The sequence below is a fragment of the Molossus molossus genome, unplaced genomic scaffold (assembly GCF_014108415.1).
Source record: "Molossus molossus isolate mMolMol1 unplaced genomic scaffold, mMolMol1.p scaffold_m16_p_9, whole genome shotgun sequence".
In the NCBI taxonomy this organism is placed as follows: Eukaryota; Metazoa; Chordata; class Mammalia; order Chiroptera; family Molossidae; genus Molossus; species Molossus molossus.
The window spans coordinates 48,993,097-49,020,952 of NW_023425403.1; the positions used below are offsets into that span (position 1 = coordinate 48,993,097).

General features: G+C 43.0%; 1 pseudogene; it reads right to left on the reverse strand.

Moving 5' to 3' along the window:
- Positions 1-1,933: 1,933 nt before the first annotated feature.
- Positions 1,934-27,797, reverse strand: LOC118622374 (annotated as a pseudogene).
- Between the last annotated feature and the right edge of the window lie 59 nt (positions 27,798-27,856).

Sequence of the window (27,856 nt, forward strand, 5' to 3'; positions counted from 1 at the left end):
TGCATGAAGAGTAAGTATGAGAGAACAAATATGTCAAGCTGTAGGGTCTGAGCCATCTCGCCCCAAAGAAGTGAGGCCTGCAGTGCCCAGGGCTTCCAGGAATCACCGGGCATGTGGTCTGAATCCCGTTGTACCTCACTTTTCCAAAGAATGTTCAGTAGAAAGGCCAGGAAATCTTTTGGTCGAGGATAAGGCTGTGTGGACAAAAAGAGGCCACATGCTAAACTGACAAGCTCAGGGAGGCCCGTAGGGAGGGCCTTACAAACCCAGGGACCAAAGTGGCCAGAACTTAAAAATTCATGGTGGCTACTCATGACCCACGCATATAACTTTAGTGAAAGGTTTATCTTTGCTTTAAGGAAGTGCATTGCTTCTGTGCATTTAGGTTAGCACACCTTTGAAATGTTTTTTTCAAAGTAACCACCCTCCAGGAGCACACACTCTTAACCATTCTGTAATCCAATCCCTGACTTGCTTTCTCCCACCTTCATGGAATCTTCCTTACCTTCCCTCCTGAATTCCAAATGCATAAAGGAAGCTGCAAACCGTCATTCAGAAAAGCATTTTTCCTAGTCTGTTAAGATCTGCTTCCAGGTATATCCTTTGTTCGGTTCAAATAAATTATTATAAAAATTCTCTAGAGGTTTGGACATTCTTACATCGACACTACCATCATACAAACGTGGTTTAGTGGCCACAAGAGAAATTAGTTTAACGTTTGAAAATTTTTATTTAAAAAAAAAACACACAAGAACAGACTTCTTGCACTTCAGTATGTGGTATGTTGCATTTTCCAGTTTGTTCAATGCTTTAAAAAGCTCAAGGATGCCCCTGCTTTCGACTGTCCATTGGCCTAAAGCAATATCATCACATGATACTGTAATTGTCAAATGTATAATATTTGAAAATTAAAATATCAGTAAAAGTGATACAGTTTACAGGCGAAATGAAACTATCTGGACTGGCTACTCCAAGTTTCTGAACCTGGACTGATACGATAAGTCATTATATATATATTTACAAATATTTAACCAAGGTCAAGTGAACTAGGTACCACCAACTATTTCAGAATTCAATGCCCTCCCCTCTCCCAACCCCCCCCATACACAAAATAAAAAATAAAAAGAAAGAAAGAAAATATTTTCTCAACACCCCACAGAGGCTGCTTAACTCCTGTTAAGATGTGCATATCACATTTGCTAAAAGAAATATATCCCTGCGAACTTCCAGGCACTTACCCAGCATCCTCGAAGGGCTCAAAGTGTAACCAGATGATCATGGTCAGATCGGGGGGAAATGCTGACTCATTCTGGGTTCCCTGTGATTAGTGCACCCCATTAGCCACAGAACAAGCTACAGAGATCTCTTAAGATTTGCTTTTTTGGTGGGTCATTTGCTGCCCAAGTTGATGAGAGCAGGAACTTTAGCACCAAGCTTGTTAACACATCTGTGTTCATTAATCACTTGCTTTCACACTTAAAAAACAGAAACTAACAAAAGAAAAAAGACTGTTCAGTACTGGACATTAAATAGCCATGTGTATGTGATCTCTTGAAATAAATTTGATTCCTTTAGAAGTCTATTTACTTTTAGATGCCTTTTTAAAAAATAACTATATGCATGTGTTTATATACACATATATAAGGCAGGGTGGGGTAAAAGTAGTTTTACAGTTGTTCACATAGAAAATAATACCATAATTAATAAATAACAATACAAGAATAAACTCTGTTTCCCATACAACTATAAACCTACTTTTGCCCCATCCTGTGTATATAGCTCTCTCTGTAAAAGTTTATGTATGTACGCACAATCCTGTGATTCTACTTATAGTTCCTCTGCTGCGTTGAAGATCCAGGAGCACAGAAGCCTGTCGCCCCACGAGCAGCGACTCTAATGCTGCCGAAAGATTACACACAGGCAGTCTGGTCCTTCACGGCTCTGGACGACCCATGGCTTCACTGTGAGGGGTTATCCTGCTGGGATCTTGCTTCTGCAAATTCCAAACAGACTCCATTTCTTCAGTGTGACATACACCAGCAGCCCTCCGGTCCAAAGAACCACCGCTGTCATTCCCTAGGCCCCTCTGGTATCTGTTCTTTGCCGAGCCTAAGGGTTCCTAGGAGATGCCAGAGGATTTGATTTCCTGTCTCATTGTCCTATGAGAGAAACACAAAGCACCCCAGCTACAGGCGTCTGCCCTTTGCAGGTCACCTATAGACTGGGTTCTGAGGAGGAGGCTCCACTCTCACGAGTAGCCCCAGATTTTAGAATTGCTGCCCGGAACTTGAGGATGAGTCTGTTTCTCCAGCTCCTACACCTTGGCAAACACAGGATGCTCAGTTCCTGAGGGGATTGTGTCAGCACCCTATGAAACCCAAGTGGCAGGATATTCCCCTTGGAATGTCACCTCCATCACTGTGTGATCTGATGACTTCTCCATAACAGTCTCAGGGCCAGCTCTGGGCTCATTCATAAATGACATGCCCCTGGGAGCTATCCCCCAGGTCTTGCTGATCTGTCTGAGAGGGTAGACCCACCTGTGCCGTGTTCAACAGCACTGTTTGCACATTTGACGGGTAGATAAAAGGCTAGATTTGATTTGTTCAACAGCTGCTGAAGTCAGACTCATGTCCTAGAGAACTGAATCAGTCCCAAAAGATCAGCAGTAGTTGCAGCGGCTGACCCCCTGGAGAACACACATGTACACCTGTCCCTGCGAAACAGGCCCATTAGAAACAGATTTCATCGCTGACATAGGGAGCTGGGATAACCGACTTGAAAACTGGATCTGAGTTTCCCCAGTAAGTGATGAAGATGGTGACACAGAAGAGTTCTACAGTTTTGTGGCCCAACTTATTAACTTTGTTGCCCAACTTATTTTAGCACTACTGTCCACTGGGAAAACTCGAGGTGGTGTAAAAAGGGTCCACGCGACTCTCGGGAGACAACAGCAGGAGGATGCTTTCCTGCTCTGGGCCGACCCCCCAACTTTCTGCTGCTCACGCCAGGTTGAACATCAGAGCTTTTCCGCAGCAGGTTTTCCTCGACTTGTTCCTCCAGGCCCAGCTTCGCACTTCCAGATGGGCTCCCTTTGGTTGCGAGTGGTAAGGCTTGAAAGTTTCAAGTCTCCGCTTTAATGTCGGGACGCTGGTCTCTTGTTGCATTATTTCGTCCTGCACTAAATTGAGGATTTCACAACACTTGGCACTATTGCACCTTTTGTTGGAGTAGTGTATCTGCTCTCAGATCCCCTACCATCAGTATCTGCTCCTCTGCCCATATAACCATTGGTAATATAGGCAGAATTGTTTGTTACAACACCATTTGGAATTGCTACAGTATCACTCTTATCTATAGATTTGTTCTCTCCAGATTTATTTTCATAAGACTTTCCATTCTTTTTATCCACACTGTTTTGTTTTTGAATAAAATTCGTGGTTTTTTTTTTTTTTTTTGTATATGCCCCTAGCAGGAACCGAACCTGGGACTCTCTGGTCCGCAGGCTGACGCTCCAACTGCTGAGCCAAACCAGCCAGGGCAAAATTCGTGGTTTTAATTCCTGCTTTCCCAAAGGTGATGGTCTTCACAGTCTGCCTCAGACCAATGTCTACAACTTGTGGGCTGCCATTGAGGATGCTGGTAGAGTTGGTAGCTTCATCAGAACCCAGGTTCTTTGAAGATATTTCTTTTTCTCCAACATTACCATTTAGTTCACTATAGCCTGTTTTCCTCTTGTGTGTGTCCTGCTGCTGCTGGAGGGTGTTTTGGCTCGTGTTTCAGCAGCTTTGCCTGGGCCTTGGGGCTGCCCGTGGCTGCCTATGCTGGTGGTGGCTGTGGCTGTAGAAAGCCTAATGATGGTGGTGGTGTGGCAGCAGCCCTTGCTGGGGGAGATGGAGCCGAGGCTGTGGCTGCTCAAGCTTCTCCTCCGTTGAAAGCAGCTGGAACTCCCTGCCAAGGAGGCCAGCTGCTGCACCGCTGGGATCTGAATACGAGAAATTACTGTCTCTAGATTGAAATGCCAAATTTTAAAACTGACTTCTAAAATTTTTAAGGATAACTTTGCAAGATAATGAAATAATTCTTGATAATATTTCAGATGTAATTTTGTAGCCCATAGTTTAGTCTTTGATGAGTTCAATCTTTGATATTTGGCTTCAACATCAACCGGATATTGATTTTTTAAAAATTAATAAGCTTTATTTTTTTAAGAATAATATTATGTCCACAGTAAAACTAAGCCAAAAGTACAAAGAGTTCCCATATATTTCCTCCCTCCAGGGTTATAACCTCCCCCACTATCAACGTTTCCCACCATAGTGCATTTGTTGCCTTCACTGACACGTCATTATCACCAAATCTACGACTCACAGTAGGGTTCACTCCTGGTGTACAGTCTATGGGTTTGAAGACATGTATAATGACATGCATCCATCATTGTAGTATCAGAGTACTTTTACTGCCCTAAAAAGTCCTCTGTGCTCTTCCTATTCATTCTTCCCTCCCCCAAGTCCCTGGCAATCACTGGCAAAACTATGGAGATAGTAAAACGATCAGTGGTTGGATATTGATTTTAACACTCAGCTTTCCCATTCAGCCAAAAGAAATATTCAATGTGTCTGCAGTCCCAGAGGACACCCTTACTCAAGCTGAGTCTACGTAGCTCTAAATGACTGGTCTGTGGGGAAATGGAGGTGGGGCAGGGTGGAGGTGAATGAAGGCAACAGTCAAAGGGTAACCAACACCACTGAAGAAGTTGTGAACTCAAGAGTTTATGATAACATTCATCTTGCAGCTCATCTTACAGGAGTCCCCTCTTTCTCAAGGAAGGGGCATCTGCATTTTTGTTTTGAAACCAACCGTGTTTGGTACGAGTATTCTAACACCTGCATCCTCATCTTGTTTTTACTCCTGTTCTAAGTCCTTTTGTCCAGAGGACTGTGTTCCTCCAGAGGTGAGGTCTTACCTTGTCCCCTAAGACTTGAAGGGCCCCAAAGCTGGCCCTTGAAACCCTGAGCTTGTGGCTACAGCCCTATTGCCCACTGTCAGGTTCTCTGTCAAGAGCTTTATTTTATTTTATTTTATTTTATTTTATTTTATTTTATTTTATTTTATTTTTTATCCTCACCCGAGGACATTTTTCCACTTTTTGTTCAGATACAGTGGGAAGGAGAGAGAGGAAGAGAGAGAGAAACATCGATGTGAAAGGGACAAACCGAGTGGCTGCCACCCGCACAACCCAACCAGGGCTTGGGACAAACTGCAACCGAGGTACGTGCTCTTAGCGGGAACTGAACCTGGGTCTTTCTGAACCATAGGCTGACGCTCTAACCGCTGAGCCAAACTGGCCAGGGCATCTGACAAGAGCTTTCCATCTTCCAGGGCCTAATCCTGTGTCTCCTCCCTGCATGGCTCCTCCTGCGCTGAACCTCAACTCTCTGGGATCGGCTGGTTTCACTCCTGACTTGGCATGTGCTGAAACCCTGTAGCAATGGCACAGCTGCCATATTGTTAAGTATAGAAATGTGCTTGATTGGAGCTTTAAGACAAAATAAACTGGAATTCAAGAAATCTTTGGAATAAACAGGTGAAGGAAGAAAAACATATTACAACTACAGGCATTAAAAAAATAGCTCTTGGACCAAACCACCTGATGCCCGACCTTGAATTGATACTGATTATATCAGTAAACAGGGAGTGGAGACCCCAGGAAGACTCAAATCAGACAGCTTGGGGAAGGCAGATGGGCAGCTCACTATAGTATCTTACTTCATCTTGATTATATGCCTAGAACAGTGGAGTAGATGCTCAAGAAAATTTTCCATCTAAGTAAATGAGCTGGAAATCCTATGTCTGCCTTTTCAAAGCAGGTTTGTTAATAATGGATCTTAAATTTTTACTATGCTTATGTTTTTTAATTTAAACTTTTTATCCTGAAAAAAACTCTGACACCAAAAAACTTACAAGAATAGTACAATGGGGAAATCCTCTTATGCTGAATACCTGAGGGAGTTTTTCATTCAGCTGAGGGCTACAACCCAAGGCTCATCAAGTAACTGAGACTAATAGCCTCCAGGCAAAAAGCTAGAGGATAACTGAACCTTCCCTGGGCTTGCAAATCTACCCAGGAAAGTAAGACTTGATAGTGGTGTTTAACGTGGGTCCTCCCACACTCATCCAAACCCAGTAGATGGAGCCACAAACACCAGAACACCAACACCCACAGAGAAAATTTGGCAGGCTCCAAAACCCACTGAGATAGCCAAAATGGTGAAACAAAAAAAACAAATTCCAAATGAAAGAACAAAAGAACTTTACTAAAGATGAGATAAATGAAAATGTAGTTAAGCAAGTTATCAGAAGTAGAGTTTAGAACCATGATCTTGAGGAAGCTCAACAGCATGAGTGAGGAGCTCAACACCATGAGTAAAGATATAGAATCATTGAAAATCAACCAATTGGAAATGAAAAACAACCAAAAAGAAATGAAGAATGACATAGCAGAAATAAAGAATACATTGGAAGGAATAACCAGTAGAATAGAGGAAGCTGAGGACTGGATCAGTGAATTAGAAGACAGGGTAGAAAAATCAACCAATCAGAAAACCAAAAGAAAAAAAACAATTAAAAACAGGATGACAACTTAAGAGAACTGTTGAACTAGAAACATAACAATATTTGCATCATAGGAGTCCCAGAAGAAGAAGAAAAGGAGCAAGGATTAGAGAATATATTTCAAGAAATAGTGACAGAAAACTTTCCGAACTTGGTGAAGGAAGAAGGCATTCAAGTTCAAGAAGCACAGAGAGCCCCAAATAAGAAGAACCCAAATAGGCCCACACCAAGACACATAGTAATTAAAATGCCAAAAATTAAAGACAAAGAGAGAATCCTAAAAGCAGCAAGAGATAAGCAACAGGTTACCTACAAAGGAACTCCCAAAAGGCTATCAGCTGACTTCTCAACAAAAACACTACAGGCCAGAAGGGAATGGCATGAAGTAATCAAGGTCATGAAAAACAAAGCTCTGAATCCAAGACTACTCTATTCAGCAAGGTGATCATTCAAAATAGAAGGTCAAATAAAGAGCTTTCCAGACCAAAAAAGGCTAAGGGAATACATTAACACCAAACCAGCACTGCAAGAAATGTTAAAAACAAACAAACAAACAAAAAAAACTGCTGTAATTAGTAGAGAAATAGGAAGAAAAGTATGACCACACTAAATAAAAATGGCAATAAATAAGTACATATCAATAATAACCTTAAATGTAAATGGATTGAATGCTCTAGTCAAAAGACACAGAGTAGCTGATTGGATAAGAAAGCATGACTCATATATAGGCTGTTTACAAGAGATCCACCTCACAACAAAAGACTCACATAGGTTGAAAGTGAAGGGATGGAACAAAATCTTCCAAGCAAATAGAAAGGAAAAAAACTGGGGTAGCAATACTCGTATCTGATCAAGTAGATTTCAAAATGAAGGCCATAACTAGAGACAAAGAAGGTCACTACATAATATTGAAAGAATCTATCCAACAGGAAGATATAACCTTGGTAAACATATAGGCATCTAATATAGGAGCACCAAAATATATTAAAAATCTCCTGGAGGACTTCAAAGGAGAAATCAGCTGCAAAATAATCATAGGAGGAGACTTCAACACCCCGCTGACATCACTAGATAGATCCTCTAGACAAAAAATTAACAAGAAAACAGAGACTCTAAATGATACACTAGATCAAATGGATTTAATAGATATCTACAGAGAATTACACCTCAAAACTGCAGAATTTACATTCTTCTCAAGTGCACATGGGACATTCTTAAAGATAGACCACATGTTAGGACACAAACTAAGGCTCTACGAGTTCAAGAAGACTGAAATCATATCAAGCATCTTCTCAGATCACAATGGCATGAAACTAGAAATCAATTGCAACAAGAACACGCAGCGACGTTTGAATACATGAAGGTTAAATAGCATGTTACTAAACAATGAATAGGTTACCAAGGAGATCAAGGAAGAAATTAAAAACTTCCTGGAAACCAATGAATATAAACACACAACAACACAAAATCTATGGGATGCAGCGAAAGTAGTTCTGAGAGGAAAATTTATAGCACTACAGGCCTACCTCAAGAAACAAGAAAAATTTCTAATTGACTATCTAATCTCACAAGTTAAAGAACTAGAAAGCAAACAAAAAGAAAACCCCAGAGCAAGTAGAAGGAAAGAAATAGTAAAGAGTAGAGCAGAAATAAACGACATAGAGACCAAAAAAAAAAACAAAAACAAAAAACCACACAAACAATTAAAAAGATTAATGAGCCCTGGCCAGTTTGGCTCAGTGGTTAGAGTGTTGGCTTGTGGTCCAGAGAGACCTGGGTTCGGTTTCTGCTAAGGGCGCGTACCTCAGTTGCAGTTTGTCCCGGCCCTGGTTGGGTGTGTGGGTGGCAGCTAATCGATGTGTCCCTTTCACGTTGATGTTTCTCTCTCTCTCTCTTCCTCTCTCTCCCTCCCACTCTATCTGAACAAATAATGGAAAAATGTCATCGGATGAGAATTAACAAAAAAAGGATCAATGAAACAAAGAGCCGGTTCTTCATAAAGATAAACAAGATTGATAGACCTTTAGCTAGACTTACCAAGAAACAAAGAGAGAGAACTCAAATATACACACTCAGAGATGAAAAAGGAGAAGTAACAACTGACACCACAGAAATACAAAAGATCGTTAACAAATATTATGAACAATTATACGGCAACACATTTGACAATCTAAGCAAAATGGACAAATTTCTAGAAACACGTAGTCTACCAAAACTGGACCAGGAAGAGATAGAAAACTTGAACAGAACAATAACAACTAAGGAAATTGAAGATGTAATTAAGACTCTCCCAGGAAAGAAAAGCTCAGGCCCAGATGGCTTCACGGGGAAGTTTTACTGAATATTCAAAGAAAAACTAACACTCATTCTCCTCAAACTATTCCAAAAAATTCAAGAAGACGGAAGAATTCCAAACTCGTTTTATGAGTCCAGCAGAATTCTAATTCCAAAATTAGACACTGCAAAGAAAGAAAACTACAGGCCAATATCCCTGATGAACATAGATGCCAAAATTCTGAACAAAATACTGGCAAATAGGATCCAACAATACATTAAAAAAAATTATTCACCATGACCAAGTGGGATTCATCCCAGGGATACAACACTGGTACAATATTTGCAAATCAATAAATGTGATACACCACATAAACAAAATGAAAGATAAAAACCATATGATCATATCAATAGATGCTGAAAAAGCATTCGACAAAATTCACACCCGTTTCTGATAAAAACGCTCAGCAATGTGGGAATAGAGGGATATCTCATCATAATAAAGGCCATATATGAAAAACCTACAGCCAACATTATACTCAATGAGCAAAAACTAAAAGCATTTTCCTTAAGAACAGGAACAAGACAGGGATGCCCACTTTTGCCACCCTTATTTAGCATAGTACTGGAAGTTTTAGCCACAGCACTCGGGCATGAAGAAAAAATAAAAGGGATCCAAACTGGAAAGGAGGAAATGAACCTGTCACTATTTGCAGATGACATGATATTGTGCATAGTAAACCCTAAAGACTCCATCATAAATCTACTAGACTTAATAAATAGATTTGGCAAAGTAGCAGGATACAAAATTAACATCAAGAAATTGATAGCATTCTTATACACCAATGATGAACTCACAAAAAGAGAAACTAAAAAATCCTGTTTACATTGGTGGCAAAACAATTAAGATACCTAGGAATAAACTTAACCAAAGAAGTAAAAGACCTATTTCCAGAAAACTGCAGGACATTGAAAAAAGAAATAGAGGAAGATATAAAAAAGTGGAAACATATACCTTGTTCATGGATTAGAAGAATTAACATCATTAAAATGTTCATACTACCCAAATCTATAGATTCAATGCAATCCCCATCAAAATACCAATGACATAGTTTACAGAACTAGAACACATACTCCAAAAGTTCACATGGAACCAAAAAAGACCTCGAATAGCCACAGCAATTTTGAAAAAAGAAGGACAAAGTAGGTGGGATCACAATACCAGATATCAGGTTATATTACAAAGCTACTGTAATCAAAACAGCCTGGTACTGGCACAAGAAAATGCATATAGATCAATGGAACAGAACAGAGAACCCGGAAATTGACCCAAGACATTATGCTCAGTTAATATTCAACAAAGGTGGCATGAGCATACAATAGAGTAAAGGCAGCCTCTTTAATAAATGGTGTTGGGAAAATTGGACAGCTAAATGCAAAAAAAAAAAAAAGAAACTAGACCATCAACTTACACCATACACAAAAATAAATTCAAAATGAATAAAAGACTTCAATGTGACCCATGAATCCTTAAAAATTCTAGAAGAAAATGTAGGTAACAAAATTTTGGACATCATACACAGCACAATTTTCACTGATACATCACCTAAGGCAACAGAAACAAAGGAGAAAATGAACACATGGGACTACATCAAACTAAAAAGCTTCTGCACAGTAAAAGAAACAACCATCAAAATGGAAAGATAACCCACTGAATGGGAGAGCATCGTTGCCAATGATACAGCACACAAGGGGTTAATTTCCAAAATATATAGAGTACTCATACAACTCAACAAAAGGAAGACAAAGAACCCAATTAAAAAATGGGCAGAGGTGCTGAATAGACACCTCTCCAAACAGGACATACAAATGGCCAAGAGACATATGAGGAAGTGCTCAACATCACTAATCATCAGAGAAATGCAAATTAAAACAACAATGAGGTGTCACCTCACACCTGTGAGAATGACCGCCATCAACAAATTATCAAACAACAAGTGTTGGCGAGGGTGAGGAGAAAAGGGGACTCTAGTACACTGCTGGTGGGAATGCAGAGTGGTGCAGCCACTATGAAATACACTATGGTGTTTCCTCAAAAAATTAAAAATTGAATTGCCATTTGACCCAGTGATCCCATTTCCAGGAATATATCCTAAGAAACCTGAAACACCAATCAGAAAGAATATATGTACCCCTATGTTTATACCAGCACTATTTACAATTGCTAAGATTTGGAAACAGCCTAAGTGTTCATTAATAGATGAGTGGATAAAAAAGCTGTGGTACATATATACAATGGAATACTATGCAGCTGTAAGAAAGAAAGATCTCTTATCCTTTGATACAACATGGAGGGACCTCAAGAGTATTATGCTAAGCGAAATAAGCCAATCAGAGAAAGACAAATACCACATGATCTCACTTATTTGTGGAATATAATAAACAAGGTGGGCTGATGAACAAAATAGACCCAGAGATATAGAAAGGAGTATAGTTCAGACTGACAAAGCTCAGAGGAGGGGGTGGGGGGAAGGATGAGATGAACCAAATAACTTATATGCATGTATGCATAACCAATGGACATAGACAATTGGTTGGGGGGTTGTCAGGATGGGGAGGAGGGGGGTGGGGGGACAGGATGGGGAGGAGGGTGTCTAGGGGGGAAAAAGGAGAAACATCTGTAACAAAAATAAAATAATAAAAATTGGAAAAAAAAATAGTACAATGAAGTCCATATACCCTTCACCAATTTTACATTTTTACACATTTGTTTTCTTGCTCTCATTCTCTTCTCTCTTCGTTCTCGCGTAAAAACAAAGATGGTATCTCACCTAAGCACACCTGATCAATGTCAGGAGATTTCATAATAATGCCATCTTATTATCTACCCAATTATCCCATAATATCCTTTATTGCACTTTTTTTTCTGACCCAGAATTGAATCCAAGATTGCACTTTGCATTAAGTTGTCATGTCTCTTTCCTTTCCTTTGATCAAGACCAGTTCCAGCCTTTTTTTTTTTTTATTGCTGTTCTTCAATGACATTGGTCTTTTTGAAAAGTACAGGCCATTTGTTTTGTAGATTGCCCTTCCATTTTAGCTTTGGTTATTTCTTTATGATTACAGTCTACTCTCCTCTTGATTAGAATTGGGTTGTTCATTTTGGACAGGATTTCTACACCGGTGATATGAATCATTCTGGTATGTTGCATCAAGGGGTACGCGATGTTGGTTTGTCCCAGTGATCACTCGGTTTCAGTAGTACCCTCTAGGTCTCCACTGCAAAGTTCCCTTTTTTCCCCTTTGCAATTAATAAATGAATTGTAGGGATATACTTGACATATATAATAGCTAGTAACCCATTGTATTAGTTGGGGTTCTCCTGAGAAACAATTATATATGTTGATATATTTATATAGATAAATAGAAAAATATTGAGATTGATTTTAAGAAATTGGCTCACACCATTGTGGAGGTTGTCAACTCCAAAATCTGTGGGGCAGGCTGGAGGCAGAAGTTTATTTTTAATCCTTACCTGAGGATATGTTCATTGATTATTTGTTTTTTTTAGAGAGAGGGAAGGGGAAAGAGGGAGAGGGAGGGAGAAGGATGGAGGGAGAGGGATGGAGGGAAGGAGAGAGAGAGAAACATCGATGTGAGATCAGTGTGAGAGAAACATCAATCAGTTGCCTCCCCTACACACCATGACACCAGGGATTGAACCCGCAACCTAGATATGTGTCCTGACCAGGAATCAAACACACCTTTTTGGTGTAGTCTCATGGTCAGTGTTATAATTCAGGTCCTTATCAATTTATACCTGAATTGCAGTTCTTCTTAAAAATCAAAACTTGGATTTTGTTTTAAATAAGTTGGGAGAAAGCTCTCTAAACCCCAAGGATGAAAAACATAGTAGACAGGTATGGCTAGTCGCTTAATAGAGCCTGGGCTTCCTCTGTTGAATGGGTAATAGAATCCCCCCGCCCAGGGCTGTTGTGAAGATGAGATGAGGTCATGCAAGTGGACCAGGCATGGTAAGAGCTCGATAATTAGTAGTGATTGTAATTGTCATAAATATTTCTTTTTTGTAACAGTGATCTTTCATCTCATTTGGTCAGAAAAATTCCAGCTCTAACCATTTAAATATGTACAGATCTGTATGGTAAGGAAACTTTGGAGAATTCTTAAAATAGAGAAATATGATTTATTGGACACCAATCCAACATGGATTCATTAATGTGACTCTATGATTGCGATCATCTATAAATAAAATCCTCTCCCTCAAATGTGTCTCTTAATTAAAAAGCATTTTACATTCCTCATGGAGGCCACTACTTCATCATTTTTATAGTTAAATGAGAAGGAAAACCCTGCTTATTCAGGAAAGGGGTCATAATGGATGGTTTTGTTTTATATCACAACTATTATGATAATTCTGAGTCCTCCATCCTTGGGGGTGGTTCATAGATTAAAACTGCTAGGAGACATAGCAATCTTTAGAGTTTTTAACTGAAATTTGGTTATTTGCTCCATTCTAAGGCAGATTTTTCAATTCTCATTATTTCATTTGGATATTAAAAGTCCTGCCTTTTATGCTATAATAAAGTATCTGAATGATTTCCATGATAATATGCTGGCCTTAAAAAAAAAAAAAAAAAAAAAAAGGGCTAAATCTAAAATGCAAAGAGTTCTGAGTTGTTAAGAACAAGCCTAGTAACCTCCAGAAGCAGGGACCAACTGGGGTGAGGCCTGCATGGATGCCTGGGGCTTTGGGACAGGGTCTCCAAGGTCCCTCCCCCCAAATTGTTATGGCTCTTTAAGACCCAATTCCAATGGGGCAAACCAAGAAGCTAGTTTAACATCAGCTGGTTAGCAGGGAAAGGAAACCGGATCAGCACATTTCTCTGAAGAAACGTATTTCATGAGGAGCTGTGGAGATGAGCAGAACGGCTACAGCGTGGAAGTCAGCCCTGCTGGAAGCTCTGGCCTTGCCCTCTGTTCGCCTCAGCACTCTACTCTTGGCAGTTTAGAGGATCAGAAGGGCTGTAACCTGAAGAGTTCTGCATAGGTGGACACATTGAAATGTGGCCAAGGTGCCATCTCGTCATGTTCATTTGTTCTCTGTCTGAGGGGCCTTACTTTTCAGAAAAAACGTCCAGTGTATTGACTGGTCCTTGCAGAAGGTTGTAGCTGACACCACATTCTGCTTTTTTCCAGGTATAGTTTCCAGAGGCCCTTCAGGGTTCACTCTCCATCCATCTCCACTGCTCTCTGCCTCCGGAGGCTGGTCTGTCTCAATTGCATCAGCAGCCGCCCTCGCTCTGGCTTCTGGCTGGGTTCAGGCAATGGAAGTGGAGGAGAGGAAGGTCAAGGACTTGACTCTTCCAGGTTGCCTTGGGTGAGCTCACCCTCCATCAAGGACCACAGCCCTCTTTTGTAGCCTAGTTATTCTCATCAGGTTCCAGGAATGGCTCTCTCCTTTCGCCCCCCAAGTATCATATTGGTAAGGTCTTTACTAGACCAGGTGCTGATCTTCACATGTGGTACCATCAAGTTCACCTACACTTTTGCTTATGGTTCCTATGGACTTTCCTCATTCCCCCATTTGAGTGTGCCATCTGTCTTCTGCCAGGGCTATATTAGATTCCTACCATAACAAATCGCCACAAACTGGGGGTGGGGTGGGGGGACGCTTAAGACAGAAGAAATGTATTCTCTCAAATCTGGAGTCCAGATGTCCTTGATCAAGGTGCTAGCTGCCACAGGATCACGCTGTCCTTGAAGGCTCTAGTGGACATTCTGTCCAGCAGTTTCTCTTAGTTTCTGGTGTTGCCAGCCACCCTTGGCTTGCAGCTGCATCACTCCAATCTCCGCCTTCCTCATTACATGGCAGCCTCCCCGTTTGTGTCTCTTCTCTTCTTGCAAGGACACCCGTCACACTGGATTAAGGTTCCACTCTATTTTAATGTAACACCATCTTAATTTGATTACATCTGCAAAGACCCTATTTCCAAATAAGGTCACATTCACAAGTGCCGGGGGTTAGGACCGCAGCAAATCTTTTTTTTGGAGGGGGGGGAAGGGGGGATACAGTTCAGTCACAACAGGGCCTGACCAATACAGTGTCTTAAGGGGACTTTTCTCTCCTTCCAGGTTCCCATGCCCCAGCTCTCCCTCCGCAGGTCCTTCTTCCTGCCTCTTCCTCTTCAAGCTACTTTCCTACTTGATTTCCCAATCACTGCAGTGTCCCTCCGAACACTTCTCTTTCTGTCCTGGTCCTGTTGCCACCCCTCTCGTTTGAAGACATTCATTTTCTTGCCCTGTCCTGGTCTCCTGACTAACTCCCCTGCATCCCGGACCTGAGCCAACTGTCCATGGCCTTCTCTGTGAGCAGTTATTAGCACAGACATGGCTGGCGTGTGATATGCAATTAGAATGAGGAGAAGGAATTTCGTCTGATGAATAGGGGTGAGTCTCCTTTTCTTCTTGTCTCTCTTGTCGACGTAAGAAACATTCAAACCTGCCGAGAATTTTTACGAGTTTATTTGAGCTAAACTGATGACAACTGCCAGGAAGGACAATCTCAATGGGTTGAGAAAATGCTCCAGAGAATGGCAGTTTTGCAGTTTATTTTATGCATTAGAATAAAACAGGGAGCTGAAATGACATGAAATTCAATAGTGGTAGATTAAGAGGACAGGAGAAAGCAAAGCGGAGACTTCTCTGAGATGGATAAAGAGTAAAATGAAGAGACAAATACTTCTTTTACATTGGTGAGGATAGGATGGTTAACAACTAACATTTACAGCACATGCCGATGGCATGTAGGGAGCAAGATAACCATGAGGGGTTCTGGGGTCTCCTGCTCTGGTGGGAGATTGTGCCCTGAGGGGTCTGGAAATGGGGTTACTCTGACCTTCCAAACGTATATTGTTGTAGATGCAAAAAGACTCACCTTTGTCAAGAAAGATACTGGCCGAGGACCTGACTACCTTCCGTGACTCACTTTTAGTTAAGAAGGTTTTTAAAAATTTATTTATTATTTTTTGTTAATCCTCACCTGAGGATATTGTTTTTCATTGATTTTTAGAGAGTGGAAGGAAGGAAATTGAGGGAGGGAGGAAAAGAGAGGAAAATATTGATGTGAGAGAAACACATTGGTTGGCTGCCTCCAGCATGACCCCAACTTGGGCCAGGGATTGAACCTGCAACTTATGTACGTGCTCTTAACTGGAAATCAAACCTGTGACCTTTGTGAGTGGGCCTACGCTCTAACCTCTGAGCCATGCTGGCCAGGGCTGTTTTTTTTATTTATTCCTCACCTAAGGATATTTTTCCACCTATTATCAGTTGGAGTGGGAGGAAGAGAGAAAGAGAGACAGAGAGAAACATCAATGTGATAGAGCCACATCGACTGGTTGCCTCTCACACGACCCAACTAGGGCCGGGGATAAACCGCAACCAAAGTATGTGCCCTTGACCGGAATCAAACCCGAGACTCATTGGTCCACGGGTCAACGCTCTAACCACTGAGCAAAACTGGCCAGGGCTGTTTTTTTAAAATCCTCACCCGAGGACAGTTCTGCATTTATCTTCAGATAGAGTGGGAAGGAGAGAAGGAGGAAAAGAGAGAGAAAAACATCGATGTGAGAGAGACACATCAACTGGCTGCCACCCACATAACCCCATGGGGCTGGGGAAAAACTGCAACCGAGGTACGCGCCCCTAGCGGAAACTGAACCCGGGACTCTCTGGTCTGTGGGCCGACGCTCTAACCACTGAGAAAAACTGGCCAGGGCTTTTTTTTCTCTTTTAATTAAAAAAAAAATTAATTTAGGGAGAGAGAGGATGGGAGGAAGAGAGAGAGAGAGAGAGAGAGAGAGAGAGAGAAGATTGATTTGTTGTTGCACTTATCTATGCATTCGTTGGTTGATTCCTGACCAGATTGGCATATTGGGATGATCCTCTAACCAACTGAGCTGCTACCCTGCCAGGGTAGTTAAGAAGTTTCCATTTCAAACCATCCTATGTGGTTACTTTCTGTCTCTGAGTTTGTGCGGCCACCTCACAGCCCGCCCCCCCCCCCCCCCCGAGCTTGTCAGGTGGCCCCTTTTGTCCACACTGTCGTCAGTACACACTGATAACGACTCAGGGAGCTCTGCTACTGGCCAGCCCTCCTATGACCGCCAGGGGACTGGCTTTAGAATAAGACAAGGATAATGTGGATGGAGAAAAACAGAAAGAAAATGAAAAGCCTGAAAGAACTGGGTCATTGATGACATCGTAGAACAGCTGGTTCAACCCGCCCTGAAGACTGTCCCGCCCTCGGACTTTCAGTTATGCAACCTAAAATATGCCTGTCTCTTACACTGGGGTTTCTGCTACTTGCAGCCAAAGGCACGTACACCGCTAGGGTTTTATTTTATTTCTTGTTTCTAAATGACGAAGCAGATGGAAAAAAATTATCAGCAGATAGAAAAAAAATTTAAATCAAATCAGAAAATAACTGTCCTGGATGCAATGTGGTCAGATCAGAATTTGAGGCTGCCTGGTTCTCAGTATGTTGATGGGGATCATGTCTATGCTCCCTGGATCCCCAGGTTTTCAGCCCGGGACTGTCTTACGTGGATGCCACACTCTGGCTTGACGCCCCCGTGGAAGGCGAGTGGCAGGGAGCTAACCTCGGCGGGTCCGACAGACTGCTTGGGGTTTGGGAAGAACAGGTCAGCAAACTGCACCTGGAGGAAAAGGCAGCTTTTTCAAGCATCTGAACAAACTGTTGGACAGAGTACAGACAGGAAGCATGTTTAATGTAAAGAAGGCTGTTTTCAGACTTCTAGATAGAGATGAGAACGAAATATCAACATTTATATTTACTTCCTCCTTAAGCTCACTGACTGACAGCAAAGATGGGAAAATATGTTCTTTAAAATGTATAAGCCCACAAGAATTGGAGAGAAGACAAAATCGACAAATTTGGAAGCCAAAAAGTGGTAACTTAGCTGATTTCAGAAAGCTGGGTCAGAAGCTTGTTTTATAGGCATGTTATGAAACAAATCAGATTGCATGCATACCACACACACACACGCCACGCACACACATGCGCATGCACACATGTGCACACCGTGAACATGCACTCACACACCCACACACGTGTCAGGATCAGCAGCACCAGTACCTTAGGAAGCAGGGGGAAGGTGGGGCAACAAATGATCGTTTTTTTTTTATTCCTCATCAGAGGATATTTTTCTACTTATCTTCAGATAGAGTGGGAGGGAAGGAGAGAGAGAGAGAAACATCCATGTGAAAGAGACACATTGACTGGCTGCCTCCCGCACCACCACGACCAGGGACAAACCGAAACTGAGGTGCCCTTGACCGGAATCAAACCCGAGACTCATTGAACCAATGGCTGATGCTCTAACCACTGAGCAAAACTGGCCAGGGCAATTTTTGTTTTGTTTTGTTTTTAATCCTTATCCGATCTATTGATTTTTTTTTCAGATAGAGTGGGAGAGAGGGAGGGAGAGAGAGAAACACGATGTGAGAGAGATGCATCGACTGGTTGCCTTCCGCAAGACCCTGAGTGGGGCTGGGGATCAAACCTGCAACCCAGGTACGTGCCCTTGACCAGGAGTCAACCCTGAGATTCTTTGGCCAACACTACTGCTGAGCCAAACCGGCCAGGGCAGGACTGTGACTGCTCAAGTCCCTCCGTCCCTGTGAAGTACAGAGCATTTCCGGCCTCACTGCCTCAGGGTAGTTCAGTCTCTGGAGGGTAACGCCAAGGGTCAGCGGCTCAGGAGACAGCTGGCACAATTCGGGGCACGGTACCAGATGGCAAACAGAATGTAAATGAAATTTTACACCCTGAATTCGAGTCCCCCCCCCCCCCCCCCCCCCCCCGGAGCTCAGGACAGTCACACTTTCATCCTCCCCTCTGGATTAGCTGAAAGGGAAAAAAATCTAAAAACGCCACCATCTGCAATAAAACGGCTCATCCAGACTTCCCTTCAGTGAAGAACTGGGCCTGTGCTCGGAGATTCCATCCGCCTTTTAGACCTCGCCTCTCGAGGATGAGCAACAGCCGAGGAACCCCGGACACTGCTGGGGATGCAGTGTTTGAGCACAGAATAGGAAACAAGCAAACCAGAAAAATAGCAACTGGAAGGGAACAGAGACTATTCAGAGACGACTCCTCTAAACACACTCAGGAGTAGTCCAAAAGTTAGACTAGAAGATGCTGTCATGTAAGCTGGGTACTATCACAAATAACCATTCAGAATTAAAAAGACTCTTTGGAATAAAGACACGATAGACATTTTAAAAATACATTAGAGGGTTTGGAAAATAAGTTGAAGAAATCTGTAAAGTAAAACAAAAAGAAAAAATTAGGAGAGAATGATAAGAACATTAGAGGGCTGGTCAGGAAGGAATAACATCTAAATAACAGGAGTTCTGGAGAGAACAGGAAATGGAGAAGAGAGGATTTTCTAAAATCCATGAAAATAGCCCAGACTGAAGAGATGTGAGTTTGCAGATCAAAAAGGCCCATTGAGTGTTCCGCAAAGTAGACAAAATGAACCCACACCAACATACATCACCATGAAATTTCCAATTACTAGAAGCCAAGAGGTGATCTGACAAACTTCTAGAGAGGAAAAAAAGTTTTCGTACCAAAGATCGACAATCAGAATGGTTCAGGCTTTTCAACAGTGACGTGAAACTAACAGACGATTGCTCTCAACTGGAGCTCTACTGCCGATGTTGATCCAATGTGAAGGTAGAATAAAAGCATTTTTACACATGCACGGCCCTAGAAAAAATTAACCTCTCATGTTCCATTTCTCAGGAAGATATTACAGAAAAGTGCCCAATGAAAAAAAAAAATAATAATAAATCAAGAGAAGTGACATAGGAAACACAATACAAGAGGTAACAAAGTAAATAGGTAAAGAAAGCCCCAAGACAGTTTTTTTTTTTTTTTAATTTTCTCTTTATTGGTTTTAGAGAGAGAGAAAGGAAGAGGGAGGGATACAGAAATATCGAGGAGAGAGAACATCGATTAGTCACTTCCTGCATGCCCCCTACTGAGGATTTGGCCCACAACCTGGGCATGTGCCTTGACCGGGAATTGACCCGGTGACCTCTTGGTACATGGGTTGATACTCAACCACTGAGCCACACTGGCCAAGCAGTTGTGTGTTGTTTTTTTTTTTAATACTCACCCTTGGACATGCTTTTATTGATTTTAGATGGGGAGAGAGAAACAGACAGACATTGACATGAGAAAGGAACATCAGTTGGTTGCCTCCCATAGGTGCTCTAACCAAAATCAACCTGCAACCTGGATATGAGCCCCAACTGGGAATCAAACCTGAGACCTAGGGTGTATAGGATGACTCTCCAACTAACTGAGCTACCTGGTCAGGGCCCAAAATAGTTTTTTTAAAAATCCTTACCAGAGGATATTTTTACATTTATCTTCAGACAGAGTGGGGAGAGGGTGGGGACCGAGAGAGTGAGGGAGAGAGAAACATTGATGTGAGAGAGACACATGGATTGGTTGCCACCCAAACAACCCCAACTGGGCCAGGGACTAACTGCAGCTCAGGCACGTGCCCTTGGCCGGACTCTCTCCAGGACTCCTTGGTTCTCAGGCCAATGCTCTAACCACTGAGCTAAACTGGCCGGGGCCCAAGATCGTTTTAAAAGAATCTTTCTGGCCTTTAGAGGGTAACAGAAGAGACCTCTTTAAAATTATAAAATAGACAAACATTTAGTGTATTTGATCATATTGAGAGAAGATTTAATAAACGAAGGGAGATTTGTAGGTTGAATTAGTAAAAATATGTAGAAGGGGAAGTGGGAGGGGTGGGAAGAAATAAACCAAAGAACTTCTATGCATATATGCATAACCAATGGACACAGACAGCAGTGTGGGGAAGGCAGGAGGGGGGTGGGAGCCGGAAGGAGGGGGTCAATGGGGAGAAAAAAAAGGGGGAACATCTGTAATACTTTCAACGATAAAGATAAAAAAAAAAAAAAAAAGAAAGTATCAAATTTTAAAAGAACGCTTAACTCCAGAAAAACCAAACTGCAATATTGTGCAGAGAAGAAAAAATTAATCATAGTACACTATGTGACTATGTGAAAACAGAACTCACATGAGCATAATAATGTAACAGTGAATATTAATCTATCAAAAGTCACCATAGCCCTGGCCGGTTTGGCTCAGCGGTTGGAGCGTCGGCCTGCGGTACAGAGAGACCCGGGTTCGGTTCCCGCTAAGGGCATGTACCTCGGTTGCAGTTTGTCCCCGGCCCTGGTTGGTCGTGCGGGTGGCAGCCACTCGATGTGTCCCTTCACATTGATGTTTCTCTCTCTCTCTCTTCCTCTCTCTCCCTCCCGCTCTATCTGAACAAAAAAATGTCCTCGGGTGAGGATTTAAAAAAAAAAAAAAGAAAAAGAAAAAAAAGTCACCATATAGCTGTATTGGGGAGTGGAGATCCCCTTCCCCCACACAGATGAGTATACATTTATTTGTAGCTGGCGTGAGTGGCTAGGTGCATGCAAAGAAGAACTAAGTTCTCATCCTCTGTAGTAGGAAGTTCATACAGAAAGTTTAAAACTGGGACACCAACAAGTAGTTACGTAAGAATGCTATTTAGAGATAAATAGTCAGATGAAACAATTCAGTGTTTCCTAGGGAGAGGGCATTGGGTGGGGCAGGGAAAATGAAGGATTGCTCTTTTTCAAAACAAGATCTTTGCCTTTTTGGATTTCGCATATACTGATTTGATTTAAAAATACTAATTAAAAATATATACTACATTAGTCAGAGTATTCAAAAGGATGGATTGGGTTGGACAGACACTTTGATTCAGGTGGGTGTGGAGAGATTTCATGTACTCAAAGCTCTAGCGAGAAGCTGACTGGGTGCCTACCTTCCAACTTGTGCAAGTGACCGGCCACCCTGCATCCAGTGTCACCCAGCCACTGACTGACAGAACACGGTCTGCCAGCCTAGAGCACCTCGCTAGCTCTCTGGAGAGGAGCAAAGGGCCCGCCAAGTGGTCTCTCCCATCTCTGCTGCCAAACCACAGTTTAGGGTCCACCATTCCTTGTTTTTTGTTTTTTGTTTTTTTTTTCACTTAATATTTTACATTTATTTATTTTATTTTTATTAATTTGTTGGGGTTTTTTTTGAAAATTTTTATTTATTTATTTATTTATTTGTTACAGCCATTCCTTGTTTTGTTGTAATACCAAGGAGGCAGAAATTTCAGGGACCAGTCAAAAAGCTTCCTGTGCACTTTAATCTCCATTAAATGCTACATCCAGCTGACATTTGGTTTTCAACCACGTGTTTCAACCTTCAGCCTAAATGTGGAAAACATAAATGTCAGCATCTACACCTAAAGGTTTCCTGGGTCTGGGGCTGGTGTTGCGGTGACAAGGAGGAGTGGGGTGAGAGGGAGTGTCCAGAAGTGGGGCTTGCGGGATCCGGCAGAACTCCTGAGGGAGTTCCAGCAAAAGGAGGGGATATTCCAACCTGTTGGTAATTGGTTATCTTCCCAAGGCAGAGACAGGAGTCCAACTCAGGTCATGAGGGAATCTCATTACACTTTATTGCTCAACAAAATAGGGTCCAAGCAGGGCATGTGTATATAATATTCATAGTTCCTCTGTGCAGAGGTTCTGATGTCGAATGAAAGGCACAGTGGCCTTGGCTGGCCTACCTGGCTTGTGAAAACAATCTAAAAATTGCACATGTCTGTCCCACGGTTCCAGGCACCACTGACCTCTCCTTAGAAGACCCCCAATAAAAATTTCTTTCCAGCCTGGTTGGTGTGGTTCAGTGGTTGAACGTCGACCCATGCACCAAGAGGTCGCCGGTTCAATTCCCGGTCGGAGCCCATGCCCAGGTTGTGGGCCAATCCCCAGTGGGGGGCATGCAGGAGGCAGCCAGTTGATGTTCTCTCTCATTAATGTTTCTATCGCTCTCTCCCTCTCCCTTCCTCTTTCTCTAAAATCAATAAAGAAAAAAAAATTTAAAAACATTTTTTTCCAGCTCAAAATCAGTATGTTCACTCAATTAAAGTAACATTCTTATTTCCATAGATTCCTTTAGGACATGACCACCAGCATCTCATTATGCTTGTTATCGACAACAACTCCATGGAAATCCAAACCTTACTTTGGAGAAGTTTATATCTAAACTTTGTATTCTGAAAAATATACAGGAACAAAAATATGCCTGTATTTTAGCTATATCACCGTGCAATCATTACAGCATCAAGCACTTCAGGATGCTTTAGAAAGTGCCTTTTCCCCAGTAAAGCTTCATCTGGGTTGATGGGAGGCAGGAGTTCCAACTTCAAGTTCTTAAAGAGCTGTCTTCAATGACCTACGCCTCATTTCCACGAAATTGCTAGATCTAAAGTTGTCTTTCCAGAAAGGCACATTTTATTAACCATAGTGCTCTGCAGTTTTTATTTTGGTTTCACACATGAGCCGTGGTTGCTTATTAGAATCCCTGGGAGCATCTAGGAAAATAAAAAACAAAACCATCATGCCCAGGCTGCAACCCCAGAGTTCTGACTCCAATCGTCTGGGGTGAGGCCCAGGCATCGGAATTAGAGCGCCTCAGATGATTCCGAGGTGGCACTGAGAATCACTGCTCCGATAGCTTCTCAGCAAGGTCCCTATCATGGCCCATAAGGCCTCATGACGCGATCAACTGGTGTCACCTCTCCCTCGTGCCTGGCTCACTATACTCTGGTCACAGGAGCCTCTTTGCTCTCTCAAACACACCAACCAAATTCCCACGTCAGGGCATTTGCCCTTGTTAGGACCCCTTCCGGAATGTTCTTCCCCTAGGAATGTCTTGCTCCCGTACTCCATTCAGGTCTCTGCCCTCCCTGCGCACTCCGTCTACAATACCAGCCTTCACCGCTCTCTCTCCCCTTACTCTGTATTTTTACTTCATAGCACTTACCAACACCTGACCTGTTATATATTTATTAATTTATCTGGCCTACATAAATACCTGGAAAACAGTAGAAGTTTAATAAATATGTTTGAATGATCAAAGAGTGAATAAGAATAGATGTAACAATGCAAGCTCAGGCATGTAGGAAGTGCTCGATAAATGTGCATTTCTTTCCCAACTCACACAAAGCTGGTTGTGATCCCTGCTGGAATTTGTATCGGCGTCCCAGAGAGACTAGAAGTCCACTAAAGCCAGTTCCCAAAAGCTTCTAGGTATAAAAATACTCAGTATCTGATGAGGCCTTCTGATGGGCGTTCACGAAAAATTCCTAATAAGATATTTCTGATATTTACAAAACCCTTTGGTCGGCATCACATTTTCCAAAGCGTGTTCTCTTCTGCCATCTTGTGGCCAAGATGGGGAATTTCCAAATAGTGTGCGATGAACTTGCTTAGTCAAAAGGAGAGTTGGGGGCAGTGGGGCTGGCCCAGAGCCATTTGGCAGAACACCTGTGGCCATTTGCCCAGGCCCTGGTGCTACTCAGCTCCTTGGGCTTCCATTTTTTAGAAACACGAGACAACTGAGGCGACTGCCTCCTTGGTGGCTTCTTCTGACACAGCCCCCATTATCAACAGCTGGATCCTGATGCTAACTTCTTGTAAACTCCACAGGGCAGGCTTTATCTGTAGATTAGAGCACATTTAGCACAGAGCGGGTTACTAAGCAGTTGTTGAAGGAACGAGATAAGAATTGCTAGCACTTACAGAGCCCTATGTGCCGTGCACGAGGAAGCCCAGGCACTTCACATACATCAGCGCAGAAATTAGGGTGACCACCTCGTCCTGGTTTGCTCAGAACTGCCCCTGGAGCTCCCTCATCCCTAACAAACGGGCACAGTGGTTCCTGGATTAGTCACCTCAGGCTAATAACATTATACCACAGTCTGGGTGGGGGTGGGGCTGGGGGCTTAAGCAACACAACGGAAATTAATATTCTCACAGTTCTGGAGGCTGGAAATCCAAGATGCCACTAGGGTAGGTTTCTGGTGTGACCTCTCTTCCAGGCTGGTAGACTGCTGTCTTCTCATTGTGGCGAGAGGGGAGATCTTCTTTCCTCTGCTTCCGAGAGGAGGGTTCACTCCCTCTCTCCCAGACAAGGGCTGTAGGTCCCTAATGCTTATTGGACACACATAGGTTGTGACTTTTAGCAGCTGAGTGAGGCATACAGCCATACCTTGTTTATATTTATTGGGCTTTGCTTTCCTGTGCTTCACAGAAGTTGCAGTTTACCATTTGAAGGCAAGACCCTCTGCAGCAATATCATTAAGGCTCGCTTCATTGCGATGCTAGCTTTATTGCAGTGTTTTGGAACCGAAGCCTCAGTACCTCCGAGGCATGCCTGAACTAAGAATTCCTTCCAGGCTTGCAAAGCAAACCCAAGACCCAAGTAAAGACCAGTGACCTACTAAAGTTTAGTGTCCCTGAAGGTTGGTCTTACAGAAGACTAAAATCCGGGCTGAACAGCAGGGGGCAGCAGAGAATGTCATCTCTGCCCAGAGGTACAGTTTAGGGAAGGAGGTGCTCTTGGCACCTTTTGCTGACAAGGGCAAAGCTGGGGGAACCTGTCAAACAGAGCTCTGTGGCAGGCGGCCTGTCCCTCCCTCCTCTCTCTTTCCTGTGGCGATGGGGGACAGAGAAAGCTTTAGGAGCCTCCTATGGAATGGAAACCTCCAGGAAACGTTCTTGACTCAGTGCTTAGGATAGGACAGCACCCAGGCACCACAGTCTGCCGTGGGGACCAGTCGTCTGACTCCCACACTGGCCTCCAGAACATTCAGCCTTTGTTCCTGAGTCACCAGAGTAGTGACTTAGCATATCCAACCCCTGTTCCTTTTGAGTCTTTAAATACATTTATGGATTCTACAAGTTTCATTAGAACGTGCCAGATGTTACGTCAAATAAACACTCCGGTGGCTCTAATCATCAGAGGTTAACAGGATACAGGAAAGTGAGACGAAGCCATCCTGGTCACACTGCAGTGGGTGGAGGGAAACTTGCGTCCTTCCTGACACAACCTGGGCCCCGGGAGGCCCAGGCTCTCTCTCCTGTTATTGCCTTGGATCAGGTTGGAGACAGGCCCTGACCCATGGGGCTCCCTCTGATATCACACGATGGAGGCAACTGAAAGGGGAAATGTTTTTGTCTCGCTGGAGGTTTCTGGGCAGAGAAGGGACTGGGGAGTTGGCATGAAGTTTCAGTTTTGCAAGAAAAAAAAAGTTCTGGAGATGGATAGTGGTGATGGTTGCCTAGCAATATGAAGGCTCTTAATGTCACTGAACTGTACACTTAAAAATGGCTAATGGTCTGTTTTTTTTTAAGGTAGACTTTACCACGATGAAAACAAAACAGCCTGCACGTTGCCTGCCGTCCAGTTTGGTGATTCCCTGCCTCCCCCCTTCTCCAGCTCTGCCACAGACCACTGCTCCTCACACCCGCCTCTGCCCTCAAGCCAGCTGCCCCCCCAGGGGGGACGCTGGCCTCTGCACGGCAAAGCCTCAGAGCGAATCACCAAGGCCTTCAGGGGCCAACACTGGGACGGCCACTGGCGGGGCATGTGCGGAGCTCAGACTTGTCAGGGGTTCCAGTGTTTCCAGGACACCCTGGCTCCTTCTGCGGTGGCAAATGTGTCTCATCTTTTCTGTGTAGCCCCTTGAGGGCAGGACTTACCAGCCTCTCCCCCCCTCCCCCCACAGCCCCTCTTGTCCTTCCGGGTCCGCCCTGGGCGGCCCACCCTGGATTTCAGGGGAACCGTTGCCACTCTGAGGCCCTGCAGTGTCCCTTTCCGTCACTTCCACCAGCACGCATCTGCAGTCCACTGTGTGGGAGGAGACAGCACAGCCTGGTGGTTAAGAGACAGGCCTTTCTGCTCTGACATGCTTGGGTTCAAATTCTGGCTCAGCCAACTGCTGGGTATGTGGCCTTGGGCAAGTTACTTAAGCTAGCTATTCCTTTATTTCCTGATCTCTAAAAAAAGGGTAATAAGACCTTCCTGAGTATTATTATAAGGAGTAAATTGAGTTAATCCACACTGTCCATGAACATTGGCATCAAGAGGCCAGTTTGTACAGTGGCTGGCTGCCTGGGCCCCGGAGCCACACATGACCTTGGGAAGGTTAGCTGGTTTCTCAGTGCCTGTTTGCTCCTCTGTGGAATGGGAATAATAACAGTAATCTATATTATAGAGCTGTTACAAGGATTCATGCTCGTTAACTTCTGGCAATAGAGTGCTTAGCAGGCTAGCTACAGATAGTCAGTGTTCAATACGTGTTAACTACTATTATTTGTCATTAAAAAAATGAGGCTGCCACAAAACTCCAGAATGCATGACAAAATCTATGGCTAAAGTGGTCAACAAAATCAAACTTGAACTTACATTTAATAAAGTCATTTTATAAAAGTCATGTTATATTTTAGTACCATGAAAGAACTAAAGAACATCCACAATATTTAAAAAATATTATGGAGAAATGTGAAATCAAACAATAGGTTGATATGAAAAAGATGAATATGAACATTATAAACACTTCTCACAATATTCTGGGTTTTTTTTGAATAAGCAATGAAGCCCTGCTATTTTCAATGAAAGCATTTCCAGTCTCCATCCCACGTTGAATTGTACCTTCACAGTCACCCAGTCTTTCAAGTATACTATTTTAGTTATACACTGATCAGTCCAGAACTTAGAGAAAGGCACCAAGTGCGCGCGCGCGCACACACACACACACCCCAAAAAAATGGGGGGCGAGGAACGGGCAGACTACCAAAAGTATTGATCTGGTCTCATGTGTCTCCCTCCGCTACCCCTGCCCCATGACATTTGCCATTGTCTAATGTCTCACATCTAGAACACTCATGGTGGCACCCATCAGTCTGATTATGTTTGGAAGAAGTGGTCAAATAACTGTAAAAACTC